The 24,965-nt window shown below is 40.6% G+C and overlaps 1 pseudogene; it reads left to right on the top strand.

Moving 5' to 3' along the window:
* The first annotated feature begins 984 nt into the window (after positions 1-984).
* LOC139604396 (synaptonemal complex protein 1-like) lies at positions 985-23,153 on the top strand (annotated as a pseudogene).
* The last annotated feature ends 1,812 nt before the right edge of the window (positions 23,154-24,965 follow it).

The raw sequence follows: 24,965 nt of genomic DNA, 5'->3' as shown, positions 1-24,965 counted from the left end.
AGAGTTATGGACATATGGGTACCTTTTTCTGGGCAAAAGAAGCCTGAAAAAAGACACACTTTAAGAGAGGATTCACCCTTAAAAACAATAACCTGTTGCATATTCATACACCTTATACATGATGCATAAATTCCATTCAAACCAAGGAGTCTGTTCAGTGTCAACTTCTTCCTCTGAATCCTGACGGCGTCTTCAGGGCTGAGCAGGCAGGAAGAAGTTCGTTTACTCTGATAGGAAAGCAATAAATTCTCTTTCTCTGAAAGATTTAGGTGTCCTGTGGCTGCTATCTCGCTGCAAGTCCTTTCTTTTAAAAAAAAAGTATCTCACATAGCATAGTTTCTATTTTGACATTACGTTATACCCTAAAACTAGATTTAACACACTACTTAAGAAAATTAATACAGCATAACTTTCTGACATAACACATATAATATTCATTTGAATATTTGCGAAAAGCCAATCATAAAATACGCATTTTTCCCATAGGAGGACTGGGCTCCACCAGTTATTCCCTGTACAGGCGGGACCTCCCCTTCCCCTCAGACCTCTCCCGCCTTCCCCGCGACGGCCAAAGTCCCGCTGTGCTGCCCCCGGCCGGCGACCACGGCGACATCGCCAACCCGCCCGGGCCCCCGGGCTGCCCCGAGACCTCTCTGGCCTCCACGGGCGACGAGCAAGCCCCGCCGATGGCCCCGATGGTGCCGATGGCCCCGCCGATGGCCCCGCCGATGGCCCCGCCGGTGGCCCCGATGGTGCCGATGGCCCCGCCGATGGTGCCGCCGGTGGCCCCGCCGATGGCCCCGCCGATGGCCCCGCGGCCGCCGCTCTGTCCGGCCGGGCCGTGCCCGGGCCGTGCCCCGCGAGCTCCGCTAGGCGGCGCCCCCGCCCCCGCGCTGAGGGGCCGCTGCCGCTTCCCGCCCTTCGCGCCCGCCCTCAGCGGCCGCCGGGAGCTGGGGCCGCTCCGCCCGCCCTTTTATCGGAGCCATGGAGAAGGAAAACCACTTTAAATTGTTCATGCCGCTGCGCCTGAGCGCTGGGCAGGTGTCTGCGGGCAGATCCCAGGTGAGCGCTCGGCCGCGGGGCCGCTGAGGGCGGCCCCAAACCCCCCCTCCCCGGCCGCCCCCTCGGGCTGTGCTGCTCTGGAGGCCGCGGCTGAGGAGGGGACACGGGGAAAGCGCTGGGGCCCTTCCCCGGGGACACGGGGACAGTGCTGGGCCCGGGGAGTGCCCGGCAGAGCCCCGGCCTGGAGCACACACATACCTGCCCCTTGCCCCGCCACAGCCCCGGGCTGGAGCACACACACACCTGCCCCTTGCCCCGGCAGAGCCCCGGGCTGGAGCACACACACACCTGCCCCTGCATGGGCCGGGACGGCTCCTGCCTACTCGTTTCTGGCATATGCACAGACATCTTCGGTTTGAATTTCAAAGACTTTTGTTGTTGTTTTCTATTAAAACTGAAGGGAATCATCTTCTCGAGCATCCGCTCTGTGCTGTAAGTCCGCGTTTGATGTGGGTAATTGAGCCCAGAGAGCGAGCAGGGCTCTATCGCCAGCCGGGCTCTGTGTACAAATCACAAACGGGACGGGACTGCTGAGGAACTGCCTTGAGCGGTTTTCTTTTCCAGCATCAGTCTCATTACATGGTGATGACAATGGGAAGATGTCAGCACTCACATCCCAGGCAGCAGACAAAGAACTTAATGTTACAACTTACTTTCAAAGTTTTTTGACCAATCACACAAAGCAAAAGCATATTGACAGTAGTTCTTATAGTACCACTGTAAGCACAGGTACCTTTGGTTCAAACAATGCTTGCCTTTTTTGAATACAATACCTGCTGCTTGTAAGCCTTAAAACACAATGCACAGAGCTCCATTATTAAGCTTAGAACTTCCTAATATCTCGCTAGATAAACTTCTCTGTAACTTAGGGAGTTATTCTAGACAAGCGTTAATACACAGACCATTGTTCTATTTGCCCTTACTTTTCTACTTTTTAAATAATTTTTCTGCTGACCTATCTCATGGCTCCTGCTTGGCTCTAATCACAGTTCTGCTGTCTCTGAGGCTGCCTTTTGCAGCTTTCCCAAACCCCTCTGGTTTGATGGATTCCCACAGGCCCCACTCAGATGCTCGCACTGGTGTTGGTGTCTTGGTCTCACCAGATCAGGTGTGCAGTGAAAATGTTCTGTCCCCACACTGAGTTATGGGAATTCAACAAGTTATTTTTTCATGTCAAAGCTCCTTATGAAATATGTTGAGATTCAAATGGGACATTCTGACAGCAGATGAGTTAGCTGTTCACAGGATGAACCTCTGTGACTTAAAAACCTTGTGAAAGGGTATTTTCATGCTGAAACATAATCAGATATAGTTTAGAAGTGCCCTTGGAAGCAAAGCAAGAAAGAAATATCAACTACTGGTCTTCAAAAAAGTAATTTGTCTCCCTGAGTCCTTTGCCATGCACCAGGGCCCAGCCAGGCAGGAGCTGCTGAGTTCCCTGCATTGAAAGCTCCCCTTTGGCCACAGTCTATAAATCAAACTGCAGGACACCAACAGTTTGATCAACCACTGGGCAGGAAGAAGTGAGTTCCAAAGCCATTACCAATACCTTGGGCTTTGAAATTTGTAGGCAGCTGTTTTATTAATGACAAATTCTATTTTCACATCATCTGTAGGGATTTTTTATGGATTTTATAATTCTTTCTTTACAAATCTGCCCATAAGGAACTAATGTTTAAATTTGTGCAGGGTTTGAACAGATGCTCAGATGATGACTTTAAGCTGCCATTTGATGTGTCGAACCATGGCGAAATCACTGATTCAGGTACGATTGGAACATTTGCCATGCACCTTCTTTAGATTTTTATGTATTGTCAAGGTTTAATTTTCATGAGTAGTCTCACAGTTTCATATCTGTAACTGTTAAACACAGTTTCACTGTTACTTTTTTTTTAGAAAGACATCGATCAAAATCTCTTCATGTTTCAGATACAATTTCACAGCAAGTGAAACTTTGCTCTGAAGTAGATGAAGAGGTCAGCTAAGTATCAACTCTGCACATCTAATTCCTTGGGGTCTTTTGAATTTGTTCCCAAACAGTGCCTAAAGCATTATTCAGTAGATATTTCAGGGCTAAAGGAAGTAGTTAAAAGGGAATAATGTTTTCTGTCTCCTGTTTAAAGCTGAATCACTAAGAGGAGATATTTGTGATTTAGTGAACATGCCTGGAAACAAATCTTTAAAAATTAAGGTGATTGCGATATTGCTGTTGTTCTTTCTTTGTTTGAAGTGCCTGTGAAGTCCATGAGTTTTAATTAGAGTAAGATTTAAACACTTAAGTATCCTTGTGGAACTGGTTCTGAATATTCTGTTGAGGGGCAGAAGGGTTGAAGTCAGAGTATTCTTTGGAAAACTGAAGTAGATTATCCCCATTGCCTTGTCTGGCTTTATTTTATCTGTAAAACAATGAATTGAGTGGTTTCCAGCCTTGTCTGGCTTTGTTTTATCTGTAAAACAATGAATTCAGTGGTTTCCTCAAGCACTGGATTCTTTTGACAGTGTCTTTACCAGCAGATCTCTGCTTTAGCACAACTCAGTCCAGCTCTTTTTTTTTGCAATAGCTTCTGTACTTTGCAGCTACAAAACACTCTTTGCTACCACAAAATAAAACACATTTCTTGTACTCTCCCTGCTGATTTTCATATCCCTGACAACTTTTTAGACTTTTTTAATCCTAAGCTATTAAAGCACCATCAGGACTGGAACAAAACTGTGATGCAGCCAAAACAAGGATGGTGTTTGGGGGTGTTGTAAGTGAACCAAAGGGCCCTTTGGGCTCGTGTGTTGCTCTCCCTGCCTCGACCACTGGCCCAGCACTGCTTGTAGGACACTTTCAAGGTGTTCTAAGGGCACAAGGGTGGTGGTTTTCCTTCCTGCTCTGTGTGTGAGCAGAGAACTGCTGGGACACTTGGGTATTTGTAAATCCCTGGGTCCAGATGGGATCCATGCCAGGGTGAGGAGGGAGCTGGCAGATGAGCTTGCCAAGCCTCTCTCCATCATTTATCAAGAGTTGTGGCTCACTGCTGAGGTTCCAGATGATTGGACACTGGCCAGTGTGACACCCATTTACAAAAAAGGTAGGAAGGAGGATGCTGGTAATCACAGGCCAGTTAGCCTGGCCTCAGTGCCAGGTGAGCTAATGGAGCAGTTCATACTGAGTGCTATCCCACAGCACTCACAGGATGGCCAGGCTATCAGACCCAGCCAGCGTGGCTCTACGAAGGGTAGGGCATGTCTGACCAACCTGGTCTCCTTCTGTGACCAGGTGACCGCCTGGTGCATGCAGGAAAGGCTGTGGATGTTGTGTATCTGGACTCCAGCAGGGCCTTTGGCACTGTCTCCCCCAGCACACTCCTGGAGAAGCTGCACCCATGGCTTGGACAGGAGCACTCTGTGCTGGGCTCAGAACTGGCTGCATGGCCGGGCCAGAGAGTGATGGTGAATGGTGCTGCATGCAGCTGGCAGCCAGGCACCAGTGCTGTCCCTCAGGGCTCTGTACTGGGACCAGTTCTGTTCAATGTTTTTATAGACGACGGGGATGAGGGCATCGAGTCCTTCATTAGTAAATTTGCAGAGGACACTAAGCTGGGAGCTTGTGATGATCTATTGGAAGGAAGGAAGGAAGGAGGGCTCTGCAGAGAGACTTAGATCAGTTGGATGGATGGGCAGAGTGCAGCAGCATGAAGTTCACTAAGTCCAAGTGCTGCGTTCCACATTTTGGCCACAAAAATCCCCTACAACGTTCCAAGCTGGGGACAGTGTGGCTGGACAGTGTTGAGGCAGAAAGGGCCCTGGGGGTGCTGCTGACAGCCGGTTGAATATGAGCCAGCAATGTGCCCTGGTGGCCAAGAAGGCCAATGGCTCCTGGCCTGCATCAGGAATGGTGTGGGCAGCAGGAGCAGGGAGGTCATTCTGCCCCTGTGCTGGGCACTGGTGAGGCTGCACCTTGAGTGCTGGGTCCAGTTCTGGGCCCTCAGTTTAGGAAGGATGTTGAGGTGCTTGAGCACATCCAGAGGAGGGCAACAAGGCTGCTGAGGGGTTTGGAGCACAAGCCCTGTGAGGAACGTTGGAAGGAGCTGGGCTTGTTTAGCCTGGAGAAGAGGAGGCTTAGGGGTGACCTTATTGCTCTCTCCAACTGCCTGAAGGGAGGTTGTAGCCAGGTGGGGTCGGTCTCTTCCACCGGGCAGCACTGACAGAACCAGAGGACACAGTCTCAGGCTACAGCAGGGGAGGGACAGGTTGGATATTTGGAGGAAATTTTTCACCAAAAGAATAATGAAGCACTGGAATGCTCTTCCCAGGGAGGTGGTAGAATCACCATCTCTGGATGTGTTTATAAAAAGACTGGACATGGCACTTGGTGCTATAGCCCAGGTGTTGGGGCAGAGGTTGGACTCGATGATCTGAGAGGTCTCTTCCAACCTCATTATTCTGTGACTCTGTGATTCTCTGTGTGTTCATGGCAAGATCACAGGTACTCTTGGGCAAAGTCTCTGAAGCTGCTTTTACTTAACTCAGCAGTGTCTGTCAGAAGGAGAGGACAGAAATGGTGTGAAGAACCTGCTAGAAGGAATTTTAGCTTCACTGATAATTCTGGCAAAACTTTTATTGATTTTGGTGGACTGCAGTTATCCATGTCTTTAAGCCCATCTATTTGGTGATGTCTGAAGGGGGTTTGGGATATTTCATTGTATTTGTTTCTCCTGTGTGCTCTGTAAAGCCTTTTGATACATACATAGAGGATGCACAGATTTGTGCATCCTGTGCATAAACTTGGGCTCCTGATCATATATCAACTTCTATCACCATCTGTAGAAAAATATTACTCTTGTGATGTTTCTAAGAGATAAATACATTATCTACAACAGTATGAATTAGATATTATGTACTATTAATTAGATAGTATTTGAGATTAAATTGTGGAACCTGTTTCAATAGAATACAGGAACAATGAATGAATTGTTCTCAAAACTCTACAAAGAGGCTGAGAAGATCAAGCAGTGGAAACTGACTGTGGAAACTGAATTAAACCAGAAAGAAAGAAAGCTCCAGGAAAATAAAAAGACTATTGAAGCACAGAATAAAGCCATTCAAGAACTGCAGGCCAGTATTGTATAGTATACATTCAATAAACAAAGTTAAGTGCTTCCTGATTCAGTATGACACTATTATTGATACAATTAAATCTTAAAGACTGTTGCAGTTTGGTTTGTGCCTTGAGAAAATGATTGTTTTGAGAAGTTGCAGGCACCTGTCCCGTGTGAGTGTTTGTCTGAAGAATATACCTGTAAGTGTCTCATTTGCTGCTAAATTATTGTTCATTAATTATTGCATCTTTCATGCAAAAGATGACTCAGCATGTAATACCAGCTAAAACAGACTTCTGTCTACTGATGCCCCAAATTACTTTTTCATGAGGAATTTGAGAAGTCAAAGTGCATTTCTAATCTATTTTTCAATAACAGTGTCTTTTTGCATTTGTTCCCTATGAAATTAGTTTGAAAATGAAAAACTCCATTTGAAACTGGAAGATGAGATATGTGAAAATAAAGATCTCTTGAAAGAGTAAGTAATAGAACCAAGTATATATTCTTGTGGTGGAAATAATCAGTTTCCATGTGGGCAGTTTTATGTAGCTGTTAAATTTTGAAGGTCATTTCCATTGTTACTCCTTAGGCACACAAAGTACTGTGCACTCCTGTGCAAACAGGATATTTTTTCCCTCCTTTAGAGCTGCTGCTTCGAGGCATCTGTGTAATGTGCTCAAGGAAACCTGCACTCGCTTCACAGAGAAGACCAGCAAACGTAAATGCTTTTTTAGCTTTTATTGATCAGAGTAAATGTACTTCTAGCTTGCTCTAAATTCACAAACAGAAGAAAGAAGAAGAAATTTCTCGTGCTGTTCAGAGAAGTTCTCCAGTTGGGATCGACTGGATGTGGCTCTCAGAGTGAAAAGTGAATTTTAAGTGGCTCACAAAATTGGAAGTGAAGCCCCAGGTCTAACAGACTTTTGGTGTGTAATGCTGAATGCAGAGGGCTTTTGAAGCCAGTGAAATTGTTTGCTGAAAGGTGCCAGCCTGGGAGCTCTTTGGGTGCCCAAACAGTGACCCAGGGTTGAGGCCGTGCCCACAGCCCTGACTGGCCCTGGCAGCCGCTCCAGAGCAGGGCAGGGCTCCTCAAGGCTGCTCAGCCCATTGAAGGTTTGCAGGGCCATCCACACACTGGGAATATATTAAGACAGAAGAAGTGACCCTTCATGCCTGTTTTTAGGCAGTAGAATCTACTCTAAATTCCCAGCACTCTCTAACAAATTTCCAGAGCTGACATTTCCTGTTTTCAGCCATCACACATTTATGGGGAGAAAAGGTCTTAACCCCAAGGTACAATGAGTAACTGGAATTCTTCTCATGAAACTGAACAAGCCAGAACAGTTGGATAACTTAATGCAGTTTAAATTCTTGAGGTTTTAAAATATGTTCTTGATTGGAAGTTCTACTTTAAATGCAATTTAGAATTGTTATTCTAATCATTAGAATTTGACTAACTTGATCCTGGATACTTAAGAAGTGTCGATTTCTTTTTAGCCTTAATTCTAGAAATACTTGTATATAGATGTACTGTTCTTTTTTGATAGCTGTTTCTTTTACTGTTCTCTTTTTAATTGTTTTCTTAGGAAAAAAATAGTATCAATTACAAAAGTGAAAGAAGGAAAATATGGACATGGAGTGTTGCAATTTTCTAATGACAGCTCTGTGGTTATAGGTATCTGCTGATGGGAAGAAATTCAGTGCTAAACCCTAGATTACAGTTTAGAAATACTAACAGTCTTGATACATTATTATTCAACAGCATTAATGCTATAATAATTAATATGGTCACATCAACTGATCCAGAATTACACTTTTCACAGAAAAAAATATCTTAGGATATTTCCTTAGGAAGGAAATTTAAAAGCTGAGCTTGCTTAATGTTTCAATGAACTACACATTTTCCCTAAATCCTGTGACTTTTGGCACCATGTTTCATAAGGACTTATTAAATAAGAATGGAGCTGATAATTCCTTTTTTAATTCATTATGCTGATTAAGTATAATGACTTGGACAGCTGGCATTCTTGTTCAAAAGAAAAATTTTCTCATGTGTTCTTGCTTTGATAGATGAACAGGAAAAGGCAGAAACAATACAATTGTATGAGGAACTTCATAGCAACATAGAAGTAAGTGACCAGGCTTGATGAAAGGAATGTGAGTTATGTGAGCTGAGCTGAGTTCCATGTTTATGTTGGGATACTGTTTGTATCCATCATGTGTGGGTATCATGTCGTGTGTGATGCAGGAAGTTGGGTTTTCAATCCCTTTTCAAGAATGATTTTTGTGTTCCATAAAACACATTCAATGGAGAAAGTGCAGCAGTGTGTGGGATGTGGATCCCTGTGATCTGTGGGATGGGTGCTTAGTGCTGGGTCACTGCCACAACTTCTGGCTTCTTTCTGGGCTCTGTTTCACCCACCTGCTGGTTCCTCAGAATGGCTGAGGTGGGCAGCAGCCCCTGGAGAAGTTCCAGGGTTTCCAGTATTGAACTTCAGATATTAAATTTTGTTTTTAGAGAATGACAGCAGCATTTGAAGAGCTTCGTGTGCAAGCAGAGAACGACAGATCGGAAATGAGTTTCAAATGTGAGAATTCAGTTTATTGTGTTTATGCAGCTGGCTCAATTTTGTACTTCATAGCTTGTGTTCCACATGCAGGGCCAGGGCAGACAGATGTGAAGGGCTGGAATGGTGAGCAGGTCACCCTGAGACACTGGGACCCTTCTTTTATTCATGCAGCCTGTGTTCACTGCCTGGCCCCTTCTGTTGCTGTTCCACTGGGCCAAATTGGGAACTTTATTTTTCAAACTGTCACTCAACATTGAAGTTTTGTCTGTGAAGTACAGTCTAGAGATCAGTGCTTATTTCACATAGTTGGTTTATTTAAATGATAATGCACTAGTGTATAGCTACAGAAACTTTAGCTAAATGCTCTCTCTCTGTATGTATAGCCTGGTGTGTTCCTGTTTCATTTTCACATGCTCTTTTCTGTTTGTATTTTGATTATAAAATCAAACATTGCCTCAACAATTACTCTTGGGAAACAAAAGGTACAGCTGTACAATTCCAAGCAATCTTAAAGTGGAAGTTGTATTGAACTTGGAGTATATTTCAGCTAGAATGTTAACTGTGGATGTTACTGTATCTCAAAAGTAAAAGAAGAAGCAGAAAAAGTGGACAAGTTTGAAAAAGAATGCAAACTGGAAGTCAGTCAAAAGGAAAAGCAGGTTTGCTCATTTTACCATCTCATATGTAGAGCTTTGTTTGTGACTAAAGGGGCAATGCAAGAGCCAAGAAGTGTTTCTGGGTATTAGTAAAAAAGACAAAATAACACCTGAAGCTGCATTTAAGTCAAATTCTGCTAAGTTTAGTGATCTTTCAGTACCTTTAGTCTACTGGAATTTATGGTTTGATTTTGAATTGGAGAACTTTTTTCTTTAGAGTAATGTGACTTGATCAATATTTGGCTAAGATTATATCTAGCCAAATATTTTCTATCTGTCTGTCTGTCTGTCTATCTATCTAATCTAACTTGAATGACAGCAAAATGTCTGCTTATCATACCTGGGGTACAAATGAAAATTAGCATCTGTCCCTTTTCCAGACTTCATGGTGATATTTCTTGCATTTTTCTAGATTTCAGCTCTCACCATAGAGAGAGATGAAAAAGATGATGTCATAACAGACATCAAGGCTCAGCTGCAGACATCACAAAATAAGATTGCTGACTTAATGGAAGCAAAATGTAAGAGTTCTGCCTGCTGTGTTCAAATGTAATTGTTTATAGAATTTAAATGTAATTGTTTATGATTGTTTATTTATGATATGGAATTGTTCATAGAAGCATAGGAAACAGGGTCATGATGGTTTTATTCTGTGGCTGGTTGGCAGCAGAATTTTGGGGCCTTGAAGGCCTTATTTTTGTTTGGAGCTGGAGCTGCTCCTGTGGGAGCAGGACTGGCAGGGTCGTTTTTAGGGTGAGTGAAGCACTGAGAGCTTTGGAAGATTGCAAGGGGAAAATATGTTGCTTCAGTTTTGCAAATTTACAGTCAGGCAGATGTCACTGAGGAAACTTACTTTCAGAACTTGATTTTCAATATTTTTAAGCCATCTATATTCAAATTTTATCTATTATTTTATAGTATATGATGTCAGTAGCATTGGTCTTTGTTAAATTCTTTAAATGTATGTAATTTTCCATTTTTAGCAGTACTTTTTAGTAAATATCCTATTTTAAAAAATATTAACATCTTTTTTTGTTTAGTACATCATGAAGAAATGTTAAAGGAATCCCAGGTCAGTAAAGAACATTTGAGGGCAGAGCTGGAAGAGGCTAAAATGTCATTGCAAAAGGCAGAGGTACCCCTTGCTTATAGTTTTACAGTAGAAATAGACTAGAGGAGTATTTGCATAAATAATTATGGATACTTTAGACATGAAACAGCTGTAGCTGTTTGTTGCAAAACATGTTTAGAAATGATATCATGTCTTGAAGGTTACTCAAAAGAACTTGGAAACTGAGCTCCAGACTAGAGTGAAAACATTAATTCAGGTTACTGGAGAAAAGGAAGAGCAGGAGGAAGAATGTAAAAAAATGAAGGCTTTGCTTGCAGCCCTGACAGAGGAGTTGGAGACTTCTGTTGCCAATTTGAAAAGCTTGCTGCAAGAAGAGCAAAATAGGTAAATGAATGAGTTTAGATTCCAAGAGTGATCTTACAGGTTGCAGTCTATGACAAAATCAAGAACAATTGGAAATGAAGCTGAAATTTGGAGGTTTTTTCCACACAGTGGTCTAAATGCAGAGAATTGAATATAAATTTTTTTGTTGGTGATAGTTGATACTGGTCTATAAAAAGTAAATTTTTGCCCCCTCCAACTTTCATAACTCTGTCTTTAAGAAATAGAGATTTCTGTAGGTATATATTTGTTTACTTTTATGTCTACTGTTCTGAGGTTGTAAAAGTGTAATTTGATACGTGCTGCAGGCAGATAGATCATCTGCCTGTTGAAAGGTAAATGTTCTTAAAGTGCTTGTGCTAAGACTTTGTCTTATTGTCCTTGAAGTTTCAAATGCAGTGAGTGCTTTGTACCCTACATTTGGGGTTTTTAATTTACCATTTTCTTAGATTAAAGAAATATGAAGATGATTCAAAGCTGCTTACCTTGGAGCTCCAAAAGAAATCTGCTGAACTGGGTAAGGCTTGTAGAAAGGCAGAAAATGAGCCAGGCAGTAATAAAAATGCTTTCTGCTGTTGTCTGGAAATGGACTGTCTCTAGTAGGTGGAGAAATGATTTTACAGTACCTGTACCTATCAGGAATGCCTGAATTTATTTTGACTCAGCTGATCCCTTTTCTTTGGGGGTCATTGGTACTGGCAGCAGCCAAAGGGCAGTGCTGTGCAGAGCTCCAATAGTGAGACCATTCCTGCATGAATTCTTCTGGAGGTAATTTTGGTTTCCAGCTAAGAGCAGCAGCACTGCAGGTGCCAGGAGTGACTTCTGCAGCAGAGATAAAACCCTCCCATTGAGGTTTCTGGGACCCTCCCCGTGCTGGAAGTGGAATGATGCTGGCAGGGGTTGTCTTTAAATATCATCAATGTGATATCCTGTGCTTTCTAGGGATGTGCTCCTTAGTCCCCAGAGTGAGAGCTCTGCCTTGCTGCTGAGAACTTGCAAAAAATCCCAGCACTGTCAATGTGCACATAGAAACCATTTGGAAGTCAGTAACAACTGGTTTCCTTTCTCAGCAGATCCATGTGGTACCTTCAGCAGTTCAGATTTTTTTCTGGAACAATGCAGGTGCATCAATACTTGCAGAATACTCTAGTCTAACAGTCCTTGGTTTATTTGAAGCTATAATTGTGGAAAACATAGAAAGGCTCTAAATTTTATTTAAGATAAATGTTTAGTTTCTCTTCAGATAGAGATTTGCTAATGTCTGAATCATTTTTCAAGTCTACATTTAGATTAAGTCATAAATTAGCTTTTCAGCTTCTTAACTTAATCCAACAAGTTTTGAGAACTGGGTATTGCAAAGGGGTAAATGTTTTATACTGCCTGCTAAATATGAAAAATCATTTTTGTTCCATTAATTTTACATTCCATGTGCTGTAGAAGAGATGACTAAAGTAAAATGTGATAAAGAAGTGCACCTTGGAGAGCTGTCAGAAACTCTGGTAAATATTCATTTTATTAATCTCATGGCATTTGCTCTTCATATGAAATTCCTCTTGCTTTGTAAGTATCTTAAATGTCATAAATAAACACCATCTAGTCTACCTTAACATTTCTACTAAACTTTCTCACACACAATTTCAGTGTTTTCTTTGAAGAACTTTTTTATTGCCACTGTTTTTCTTGTCTCCTGTGCTTTTGGTTTTTCTTGTCTCCCATGTTTTTGGTTTTCCTTCTCAAGGTTTTTGGTTATTTCCTTCTTTGTTCATGCCCATTCAAATGCCACTCCCTGTGGATATAAAGTTTTCCCATTTGTTCTTCCTTACAGGCAGGTAATTAGCTCTGGCCTCTGTGAACCCTGCTGTACTGTGACACAGGCCCATTTTCTGTCACAGAAGTCCCAGCTATATGAAATACACTCTGAACAGAGGTTTCTTTTCATTATGATTTTAGATTTACAAGCCTAACAAGAATCCATATCAACTCAAGTTAAGATAGTGGGAAATCAGGTGTGCATTTCACTGTGTTTGCTTGTTGTTCTAATCTGTGCATTGAGTGTTCTGAACTGAGTTTCACTCATTTTCTAAAATGGGCAAATTGGAGGACTTTGACTGAAGAAGAGTCTTGAGGCTACTGTAGAAGATATGCAGAGAGAGAAAAATGTGGAGAGAGCAATGAAAATGCTCTCCAGATGAGAGAGGTCTGAAGTAGGGCAATAGTAACATGTTTTTAGAAATAGTGAAGTTACACATCATGACTTGTACACAAGTTTATGCATAAGAAACAGCACCCAGAGCAGTGTCCCACCCTAATTTTGCAGCCCAGGTAATTAAACTCACAGCAGGGGACAGACATGAACAGCACTGGTGTCACAGTTCACTATCTCACAGCACTTCCAGATCCCAGCAGAGACTGGAAAGATCCAACCTGGATAATCCATGCCATGGATGTTGTTGGGTTCTTCTGAAAGCCTTGTGCTCTTAGTTCATGTCTGATAACCTCCAGCAGTTGGAGTTTGCACATGGATACTCAAAACTCCTCCTTTTCATTTTGCAGAAAGAATTCCAGGATTTGAAAGCACAGCTGACAAGTACAGCTGAGAAGGAACAAGATTATTTAAAGCAGCTTGTGACTCTGAAAACAGATCTTGAACAAGAGGCGTATGACCATTTTGAAAATACAATATTTAATTCGTTTTGGTGGAGTTGCTTTAATCCACAGGGAAATGAACTAGGATTGTTTTCTAATGAAAGTTTTGAACCACATATATGCCATTAATTCTAGACTTACATTTCTAAATTCCACTTTCTCTATTTGTATGTATTCTATGGCATATGTAGTTGTTCCATATCTCTTTGACTTATTTAACAAGAAGAGAAAGTTTCTGAATTCATGGTTAATCTTGCTTTGAACTACATCATCTTCACTAACCATTAGATTTATATAAAAGTTGACTCTGATTTTCTTTCCTTCTTCTGTCACCTTTTTACATCTCTCTGACTCTGCTGCAAAGCTTATATTTGTAGATAAAGGCCTGGACTTCTTTCAGCATGGAATAAGACTTGATAATGGGTATGTTTAATTTAAAAGGAGATTTCAAAAGGCATCTTCTTATTCCTCTTGGCCATTTGTTTGAAATTAGGTTAAGGAATGAACAACTAACAGTGTATCTCAGTAAGCTTTCACTAGAGAAAGAACAAACAAGCACAAGAGAAAAATGCTGTGGCTGCAGAAGTCAAGAAACTGCAAGAACCACAAGAGGCAAGTTGTAAACTTCCAGGTTTCATGAAAGGACAATACTCAATTTGACAAATTACTCAGTTTTACAAATGAGATGATGAGCTGCAACATGACTTGGGTCTGTAGAGTACCTGAGCTGTTTTTTGTGTTTGAGTTGGAAAGGAAGTGTATTTACACTTGTGAGCAAGGCAGGTCAGTGTGCTTTGGATGTCTTTGAATTTTTTAAGAAGTCACTTTGAATTTTATTTCTTTGCTGACACATGGGTCTTTATTTAGGATAGTAAGAAAAAAGAAGAAAATACAAAGCAGTTAGTTGAAAATCTAGAAGAGGCAAATAGCCAGCTAAGGCAAGTAAAAACAAATATTAATAACTGATATTGTGAAAGGAGGTAGACTCAAATAGTTAGTTGTGTTCAAATGCTGCTTTCTGGGATTTTTTTGATTAATGTTTTTTCTAGATTATATAGCTAAACAGAAACTATTGAGAATTGCTGTTGGCCAAGTAGAAATTTTCTCAGATTAGAAATACCAATTGCTGCAGGAACAGTGTTTGCCATCATTTTGTATTACATAGTAGGAGCTGTCTTGTTGTGCATTAGACACCTCAGGTGAGAAGGCAATGAAAATGGAAGGTGAAGGTCATGGATTAAATGTGACAAGGCAAAACTGGGTAAGAGTTACTCTCTGTATCACCAGTTCAATAGACAGGCAGCTCCCATGTTTCACAGCTGCATTGCAATAGTCCAGGTGAGGATGTATTTTCCTTGGCTTAGCTGGAACATCTTTTCCTACTTCAAAAAAGTATGGACAGTTCACACATTGACTTACTGGGCATGTTGCTGTATTTTAAGAACATTTTCATTGAGCAGCTTATGAAGTTCCCATCAGCATTAGCAGCTCTTTTTAGAAAATAAAAGAAGGGTTTCTTAGAAGTACTGAAAATAAGTTAAAGGCAAGAAGGAAATATTTACTAATGCTTGTTAATTTGGCACTTAGAAATGAACTGGAGTCTTGGAAGGAGAAAATGGCAAAGACAGGTGAAGAGATGAGAAGTACCCTGGATGAAAGAGAAGAAAATGTATGTCCTGTGTCATGAAAATATCTTACAGAACCTGTAGGAGAGCATTAAATGTAAAATCTGTGTTGGGATTTTTCTGCAAAGCTCTGCCTGGGGGATGTGATCTCTGCCAGAGGTTTCTTCTCTCTCAGCTGCTGCCAGCTGTGCCATTGTGTGTGCCCATGCTGAGCCCTGGTATTTCAAAAGACAAGCACAGTCACGGGGATCTTCACTCTTTGCTGCAAGTTTCATATGAAAGATTTGGTTCTTTTCAGGCAAACAGAGAACCTGCTTTTCTGATTTTTCATATACCCACACAGTGATGGATGGGCTCTGGATTAGCTTTTTATATGTAGTGTGAGTTTTAGCTTAAATAGATTCAAACATTTCTACTTTCTTTCTATTGGTTCAAAGCAACCTAGGGTTTTTAGCAAATTTCAAAATTTCATTTTAGTCAAAGATTTACAATTGTCATTTCATGTAAAGAGTACTGAAAATGAAATTTCAAGAAAGGAAAAGCCATTGAAGATTCTAGAAAATAATTGGGACAATTCATTTTTTCATGGATGTAGGGAACTTCCTACAAGTGTATTTTTAAATTGTGAAGATATTGGGGTTTTTTTCTTCTTCTTTCCTAATTCCATAACAACTAAGGAACTGGTTCACTGCTATTAATTAACATCTTGTGGTACTTTATGGCTAAAACTCTGATTATTCTAACATGTCAGCTGGTGTTGCAGTCCCATTGGAACAAACCAGACTGGTGCAAGTGCAGGTTTGAGAACATTTACAGGAATTGCTCACATAGGGAGTCATTTGTAGAACTTACTAATGAATGTCTGAAATCTCTCTTTCAGATGAACAATTTAAAGCAGCAGGTGGAAAATAAAACCAAATGCATTGAAGAGTTGCAGCAGGAGGTGGGTAGAGATTTTCATTTCACAAATACATAAACACATTATATTTTGGGTTGCCTTTTCAGCAGGTTTGTGTCTGCTGTGATGTCTTTAGATACACCTATGTAATTTAAAAATTCTCCTTTCTTATCCTAACCCTGAGCAAATTAGGGAGTCATCTCAGGAATCACTTGATTTGTTAAATGTGCCTTAATTTGAAAAGAGCAATTACAAAAATAATACCTTTAATGAACTTCTACTCTTTTTCATTTAGTGCATAGTGTTATTTTTGTACTTGTAATAAGTATCTCAGTTACCACTAGTAGAAAATAATTCTGCACTGGCACAAACTGTAGTAATTTCACTGTAAAAATAAAGAATTTGTATTTTTTGTCATGACATCTTCACACCTTCTGTCAGCAGCATCTTAGTTGTAATTCCCATTCTGCACCTCATTTGTTATTCCCTGCTCTTGCTCAGGAGGAGCCTTTCTTAAGGTCATGAAGAAACAGTAATTATCACAGAAATGAGTTGAACATTCATTTGTTTGAAGAATTGTTCTGGAACCTGAGCTGCACAACAGAGAGTTATTTGCCTGATGAAAGCTGGAATTTCTTGATGCAGTTAAACCATTACATAATTCTATTTACTTATTAAGGTACAGTGCTTGTTTTGTTTTATTTCAACAGAATAAGGTGCTGAAAAAGAAACTTACTGCAGAAAGCAAGAAAAGCAATACTTATGAAGGGAAGGTAGGTTTAAATAACATCCTGTAGAAGATGAGGTGAGTGTTTTTAAGTGCCACTGTAAGTAATGATAATACTTGTTCAATACGTTCTGAGCTGCTTTGGGATCTGGGATACAGACTTTGCAGGAATGAGCTCACAGTTTTTAGAAGATGCTTCCATTTGTAATCATTGGGCACTGACTGTCGGACATTTAAGAGATGGATTCACATTGCAATTAATGATGTTTCTAATCTGTTCCTTTTTTTTGTTCTTTTGTTGATAGTGGACTGAACAGGGTTCAGCAACCTCATTGTAACAGAAAAGCATTTAAAAGACATATACATATATGTATATATATATTACTTTTTTAAGGCTGTTCTTTAAATGTGCTCTGCAGTGGCAATCCCTCTGATGGGAATATTGTGTCCAGCTTTGGGTACTGCACTTGAAGAAAAGTGGACTTTTTTGAGGATATTCATATGATAAACTTAAAAGGAAAAACTGTAATCAAAATGCACAGCTAGGAGAAAAATGTACCATAAAAGCTGTGAAAATCTGATACAGATTTACAAGAGAGGGAATCAAATCTCCATCTGTATTTGTTTTTTTCTGAGGCATTCACAGCATTTGGGGTGACTGCTTAGGGCAGTCTTCCCCACTGGGCTGTTGCCATTCTTTCTTTGAGTATTTTCCAACTCACTTCAGGCCAAAGTTCAACTCTTTATTAAAAAAAAAGCTGAACTTTTAAATAGGAAACACTTTAATCATATACCTGAACAGTAACAGTGTGTTTGTGCTCAAAAACAAGAGGTAAGAAAAAATCATTAACACAGTAATTCCTAAACAAATAACAGCAGCAATTCTGCATTCTCAAAAGGTGAATAAATTGCAGTTAGAGATGGAAAATATGAACAAGCAACATAAGGAAGCAGTTGACATCTATCAAAAAGACATAGAAACAAGCAAAGGAAATGAAAATAAACTTCGTGAAGAGGTGAGAGGTGTTAATTTTTACTGCAATTTAATTTTTTTTAATTTAAAATGTTTTTATGAAGCTTTATTGGCCAGAGTCCTTGCTCTTCCATTTCAGACATGAATGGAATTTGTGTATGCCTGTGAGCAAAGCTTCAGTACATGAGGTGCTTAGGCTGACGTATTTGAATATGTCTTTGAAAATAAGAACTCCATTAAAACTTCTTGCTTTCAAGATATAGCTCAAAGAAATTCCACCCTTGGTATAAAGTCAGCATAGTTAAATTAGATTATAACTTCTCCCATATTAGTATTTTTCTGCCCACACTTTTTTTTTGATGGCAATGCTAAGAAATGTTAGGGCAGAGTGCTTGAAATGGCCTTTTGGTTTGAAGTGAACTTGCCTGCCATGGCTGTACCTTTGATCTTGCCCATTTTAACAATCTGCAGAAAAGATGAGGGATTTGAAAGGGATCTGAAAAGCAAATAAAGCCCAAGTGGGACTGCAAACTTTGCACCCACAGGGGACAGAAGAAATTAAGATTAAAAAGAAATATATGGTTATGTTGATGAATGAAATGCAATTTATTACTGACAGGTAGAAAAGATGAGGTTGCTTTGTGATGAAGCAGCAATGATACAGAGAGAAACTGATGCCAGATGTCAGCACAAGATAACTGAGATGATGGCACTGATGGAAAAGCACAAGGGAAGAGATTTTCCTGCTTGCTGTGGTTTGCAGTGTGTGATACCATGTTAACAGCATGTTTATAACTTGTGATACCACGTTCATGACCTTTCCAAAGCAGAAACAGGCCTGAATCTGGGAAAAGGAAGCCGAACACATGCTGGACTTTGCATCATCGAAAATCAAATTCATTTGAAGATTTTCAAAAGATTCCTATGGGCAGATAAATTCCCTTCATCTAAACTTCTGGGATTTTTAGATTTTTTTCAATTCAGGCTTCCTTTGATACCATCTGAGTGCAATATTTTTCAGTATCAGTTTGGCTCTTTCTCTGAGATGCCTTAGTGACTGTCAGCAGTTTAGCCTGACACATTTTAGTTTTCCTTTCTGTTCCTCTATTTTGCAATATCTTTAGCAGATACATTAATAAAGATGGCACAGCTGGCTCTTAGTGCTGAGCACATATTGCTGCACAGAAATCAAGCACTCTCTGCCAGTCCACAAAATAATACTTGAATTGAGCATTTTCTGTTTTACAGTTTCTGCAGAAGCATCAATAAATCTTTTCTTTCTGAATCTTAGAGCCTGGTTTGAAAAAAATGATGTTTTAAGACTGGATAACTCTATAATTGTAACATTTAGTCACATGTTTTGAGTTTGTTGTTGGTTTGGTTTTTTTAACCCAGAATGAATATGATAAAATGGTTGAAGAAAAAGATGCAGAGTTAAAAGTCTATAAAATGAAACAGCAAAAGCAGTTCTCATCAGCAAGAGCACTGGTAAGGAGTACTTTCCAATGTGCAGTAATTCAGTGAAGGGGCTGATGTCCTTGTGGAGTGGTTTTATGCTGGCTAAGGGCCAGGCACACACAACAAAAACATTCACTCATTTTTCTCTGCTGTAGTTGAGCAGAGGAGGGGAAAGAAAAATTCAAGTTGAGATAAGGATTAGGAGAAAAACACTTTGAGGGTAAAGCAGATTCAAACTTAAATAGCATCAAAAATTTTATTATTAATAGAATTAAAAATGGGTAATGAGAATTAAAATAAACCTTTAAAACACCTTTTTTCCCAATCCCTCCCTCTTGCCCACCAACAGCACAGAGAGACAAAAGATGGGATCTTCAGTCAGTTTGTGACTTCTAAAAATCTTTTTTCAGGTTGCTTAGAGAGTTTCTTTTTCCTGCTGTGCTCTGGGGTCTTTCCCACCAGAGACAGTTCTCTGGGAACTTTTCCAGTGTGGTTTTAATTTTTACCAGTAGCAGTCCCACCCAAGCTGCTGCAGCAGATCTTATTCTGGGCACTAAAAACTCCAAATGTTTCTAGAAATGAATTGGAGTGGCAGTGTGTTTGTGTCTGCTCTTGCAGATAGTGTGTCATGCTCTGACTTCCCACTTGGAATAGGAAACTTTTGTTTTAAATATTTCGATTGTGCCCTCTCAGCCCTGTTCTCCCAAGTGTTTTAAGGTCTTACCTTGAACATTTCTGATCAAGTCCCTGTTTCTTATAGTGCTTCAGTCTTTTTTAAACAAGCTAAAGCAAAGCTTCAAGTACAGGGCTGAAAAGCAAATAGAATTCTCTTGTGTATCTAATGAGTGTCCCTGTTAATTACTGTCTCACTTGGGACTGTTTTCTTTTTTCTGGGCTGTGCATAGTTAACCCTGTCCTTTATTTAATGGTTTGTAGGAAAATGAGCTGTCATGTTTGAAAAGTGAACTGGCCTCCCTTAAGGAGCAACTGAAAGCAGAAATTGAAGAGAAGGTGGAGTTTTTTATTCACTGTGCAGTGGGGGTGAGAGGTGTGGCCTGGGCTTGTGCTGTGGGAGGAGTTGGATAAGAAATGAAACTGAACAGAAAAACAGGGACTTTTGAATGCTGGGGTTGTGCTAGATCTGGTCATATATTTGTGTGAACTTTGTAACACTCTGTGATTATAGATTATATATAAATTAACAACAAAACAAAACTCTCCTTTATTTTAGTTAACTTTAACTAGCTAAAGCAAAAAAGTTCCCTAAGCTGTAGGGGTTTTTCAGTGACTTTTGAATGCTGGGGTTGTGCTAAACCTGGTCATATTTTTGTGTGAGCTTTGTAACAGTCTGTGATTATAGACTGTGCTCTGTAATTACACCAAGAAGATTTTTAACAACTGAATTCAAAGAAATATTTCCTTGCTGTCACATAACTCTTTTGTAGGAGAATCTTGTAAAAGAGCACTCTCACAGTATGATTCCTGAAAGTGAAAAGAAACACAAGGTAACTTCAACTTTTTAATTGCTTCTAGAATTTGGTAGTGTTTATATGTGTAGAATCAATTGAAGTGCCAAGATAATTTATTTGCATTCAACAAAAGACATTGGAATGCTTTGGACTTCAAACTTTTTAAATTATAGAAAATAAAAATTTATGTTCCTGGGACTCCTAAACCTTGTTTAGATCTATACAGTGAATCTACTCATGTAAAAATAGAAAGTCTCCAAATTATATTCCTAAAATAAAAAAGATAAAAATAAAAAATATCTCCTTCAGTGCAGGAAGCCCCTTGGGCAGTCCAACACTGAAGTTTTGTAACTCCTAACAGTGAATTTTTCTTGTTGCATTTTTCTGCCTGTATTTCTTACTTCTCTGTAGATGATTTTTTTTTCCCCCTGGGATAAGAAGGGATTTTAAAGGGTCCTACCATTCCATGGAGATATTAGACAGCAGTTTCTGGAAGGGCTCCCGCTGTGTAATTTTTCTTGCTCAGTTGTTGATTTTTTTATGTCTCTGGAATTGTTTTACTCAGTCTTAAAAGTGTCCATTTGTAAAGGCACTTTTCCTCTATGGAAGAGAACAAAGCTGATCTAGCTGTAAAAATGGTCAAAGTATCAAAGTAGTCCTGACTGCAGAACTTACCCTTCTTCCCTGTCAGGAGTTCACTTGTGGGTTTCATATTGGAGCAATGGAATCCAGCACCACTTTGATGTTATCTGTCTGAAAAAGGACTGCACTGGACCATTCAATGCTTCTCAGTTTAACTTCTAGTGAAAAGACTATTTTAAGTAACACCAATCTTGACATAGCTATCAATCTTTCTCTGAAAGCCTTTTCCTGCAGTTTTGTTTGTTCCCATTTTCTTTGATGTTTGATATGGTCCACATGTAGTGGCTACAGTTCAGAATAACCTGAATTTCTGCAGATAAGCATGAAGAACTGAAATACAATGTGCCATGAAACTCAGCTCTTCCATAGCTTCCCCTTCATTCTCCTCATTTGGCAACAAAAATAATATAAAAAATGCTATTTCCACCCCACCCCACTTTGTTTGGGTCATTGCTTCGTGTTTGGATGGAAAGAGAAGAGTTCCACCATTTCTCTCAGGTGAATTCTTGGACACTCAGACTGTAAACTGGCTCCTGAGTTGGGCTTTAGATTCCATTCTTGCCCCACAAAATAAAATCTAAAAATAGAAACATTTTCTTTCCCAGACATATGCTATCAAGACTCCTCCAATGGATAAAATGCACAGTGGAAGAAGCACAAACCTGCCTTCAGAGCAGAGCAGCAGGAAAAAGCAGAAAGTGCTTGTGCAGCTGGACACTCAGTCAGACAGCTCTGAGCACACTGACCTCCTGGTAAGAGTCAGAGAGCAAATCATGTGCTGAGCACTTCTTTGTGCTCACTGCTGGCTCTGAGAATGAAAATAAACAGTTTGGGCTTCCACATTCAAGCCAATATTTATGGGTATATTTTTAATTGATTGGTTCTTTCTGGAATTGTATGTACATAATTAACATGCTTTTTATTGAACTGTTTTGCCTCATAATGACATCTTAACTTTTTTATTTTTCATAGTTTAATGTCCTTAGGGGGAAAGAAAAAGTAGTTTTTAATATAGTGTGAGTAAGTAACTTTTTCATTTATTAGAGCATAGTCTCGGAAGAAGAAATGTTTAAAAATTTGTACAAAGATTATCCACAAGCTTCACAATTACATTCCACAGCACCAAAAAAGGTATGTTAGCCTTTCCTAAGATTAAAGCAAGCAGTTAATCAGATTGTTTACAGAAACTAAAGGATGGCTTTATTTTCCTTCCTGGACCCCAGCTCCATCCAGTGTGAAATCTCCAGGCTCTGCTCTGAAACTCAAAACCATGAGGAGAATGCGCGAGGCGGGCTGGGCTGCGCTCTCCAAAATGGACAGGAAAAGGAAAATTAAAGATGTTGTAAAGTTCTTTGCTTAAAATGCAGAAATACCCAGTGCCCTGGCATTGCTTGCAGGGTTGTTTTTCTCTCAGAGTTAGTGCTTTGTTGCATTTTTCTGTCATACTCAGTGTGTTCAATACTGTGTTCATTCCTTTACACATATGAACTTTATAGATCTATAACTGCAACCCCTGCAGAGCCTTTTCCACCTTTCCTCCCTTGTGCTTCAAAATGTTGGGACAAAAATTGGCCAATTTTAAATTTTGAAATAAATAGAACTGCATAGAAAGTTGTTTCAAAGCTGTTTCTGGCATTAGAAAGTCTGGTTTTAAAGAACTTCTGTTCTTTTAAATTTACTCCATTTTTCTTAACACATAAATACATAGTGGAAGAAATGTTGCTGTTCAATGTATGTTCTTTTACCTGAAGTCCTCTTGCTTTTTCCTGCATTTTAATGGCTGTTAGACCTGTCTTTTTAGACTGTTTTGTTTTCAGTATGTTAAAATGGTTTTGAAACTTCTAAAATTGCAGTAGAATTGCTTGTATTTAAAAAGATTTCAGCTTCATAAGGAGTAAAAGACGCACAGTATAAGATTGTGAAAACAATGTTAAGATGCCATTAAATTGTTTATCTGAAATATCAAGTATGGGACTATTTGTTATTGCTTTAAGTATTTGAACACAGACAGAAATCACCCACCAGCCTTCCTAGGGACCAGCAGAAGTCCAAGGATAGATTAGAACATCTATTTCTGTATTAATCCTTGATTAATCTTGGTTTCACAACAACGACAAACCCTACTTCAGAGCCTAGACATAACAAGAAAACTACAAGTACATGTTAAAATGTAATGAAAAATCAAAAATCCCAAATGCAGGTGAAGTGGGAAGCAAAATAGATTTGTTTTCTTCTTTTTGTGTAGTCTTAGGGATAGGCCAGTAGTTTGGGTTCCTTATGTTGAGCTGTTGAGCAGCGATGTAAATGAGATTTGTTATTGTATGTAGCTAACAAATATTGTGCAGAGATCTGGAAGAATCTGCTGTGCTTTCCCCATGAGCACTTGGAAGTGAAAAATGGAAGTTTGTACTGCCCACTTCTGGACTCAAACAGTAACTAATCAACTAGAGCCTTGGTATTTCCTAGGGACATGAATCCATGGGATATCACAGAATTCTCCTGATCCTGTGAGTGTGTCCTGTGAGGTGCTGTGTAAATCACCTGAAAAAGTACAAAAATATTGCCAGCAACACTGCAGAAAGCTTGCAGGAAATGCAAACAGCAGGGAAGGGTGTAAAATCCCATCTGCCCGTTTCTGTGCCTGATTTTATTTATGGACTGAGGGTGCCCTGCTTGTTGCCATGGCCACAGTGCACAGCTCCATCTCTCCTGTCTCCTTCTCTGGCCTCAGGCCCAGTTCCTTGGAGCACCCCATGGGGGAGAATCCAGGCAGGGAAAGAGACAAAGAGCCCAAACTCCTGGGCTCAGACTCAGACAGGTCCATGGGGGAAGGAAAAGCTGTGCAAGGAAGCAAAACCAGGAATTCATTCCCTGCTTCCCACGGGCAGGTGGGTGTTCATCCGTGCCCAGGTGAGCAGGGCTCCAGCCCAGGCAATGGTGACCTGGGGACACAAATGCCATCACTGCCAGCATCCCCCCCTTTCTGCTTCTTCCCCCTCTTTCCAGACTGATTCTTCTTCCACATGGTCTGGGAATGCCCTGGGGTCAAGTCAGGTCACTGTCCCAGCTGCGTCTCTGCCCCTTTCTGGTGCTCCCCAAGCCCTCGCTGCCAGGGCAGGATGAGGAACAGGAAAGGCCTCGGCTCTGGGCAGGAACAAAACCCTCCTGGAACCTTCCCTCTGTTTCCAGGCCAAATCCAAGCCCTGCCCCAGAGAAGCCCCTGGAAGGAAGTTCAGTCTCCCCAGCCCAAAGCAGTCCCCAGTGCCCATCCCCAGCACCAGGCACTGCCTTCCCCAGGGCGTCTCCTCTAGGAAAGGGATGGCTCAGCGAGCACCAGGCCGATGGCGATTGCAGCTCGGGGGGAAAACAGGCGGGAGGGGATCCCTGCTTGGAGTTCCAGGGGTGCTTTATGGGCCAACACACCCGAGGGGTCCAGGCACCAAGAACCAAGAACAAAGCAGGGTCCAGGCTTTTATATGGGACAAGGGAGGGGGAGCTTTGGTGTCGCCATGATATTTTCTGAAACTGAGAAGCTGAGAAGCCTCACAGCAAAAGAAAAACAAGAATTATCTGCTGCTGTGGAATGCAACAGGTGCATCTTTGATTGGTCCATGTTGGTTGTTTCTAATTAATGGCCAATCACAGTCAGCTGGCTCGGACTCTCGGAGAGTCATGAGCTTTTGTTATCATTCTTTTCTA

The sequence above is a fragment of the Agelaius tricolor genome, unplaced genomic scaffold (genome assembly GCF_023055355.1).
Source record: "Agelaius tricolor isolate 1412-34295 unplaced genomic scaffold, bAgeTri1.0.p SCAF_50, whole genome shotgun sequence".
Classification (NCBI taxonomy): domain Eukaryota; kingdom Metazoa; phylum Chordata; class Aves; order Passeriformes; family Icteridae; genus Agelaius; species Agelaius tricolor.
Note: the sequence above shows the minus strand (reverse complement) of the source record. Positions and strands in the feature narration are given on the sequence as shown.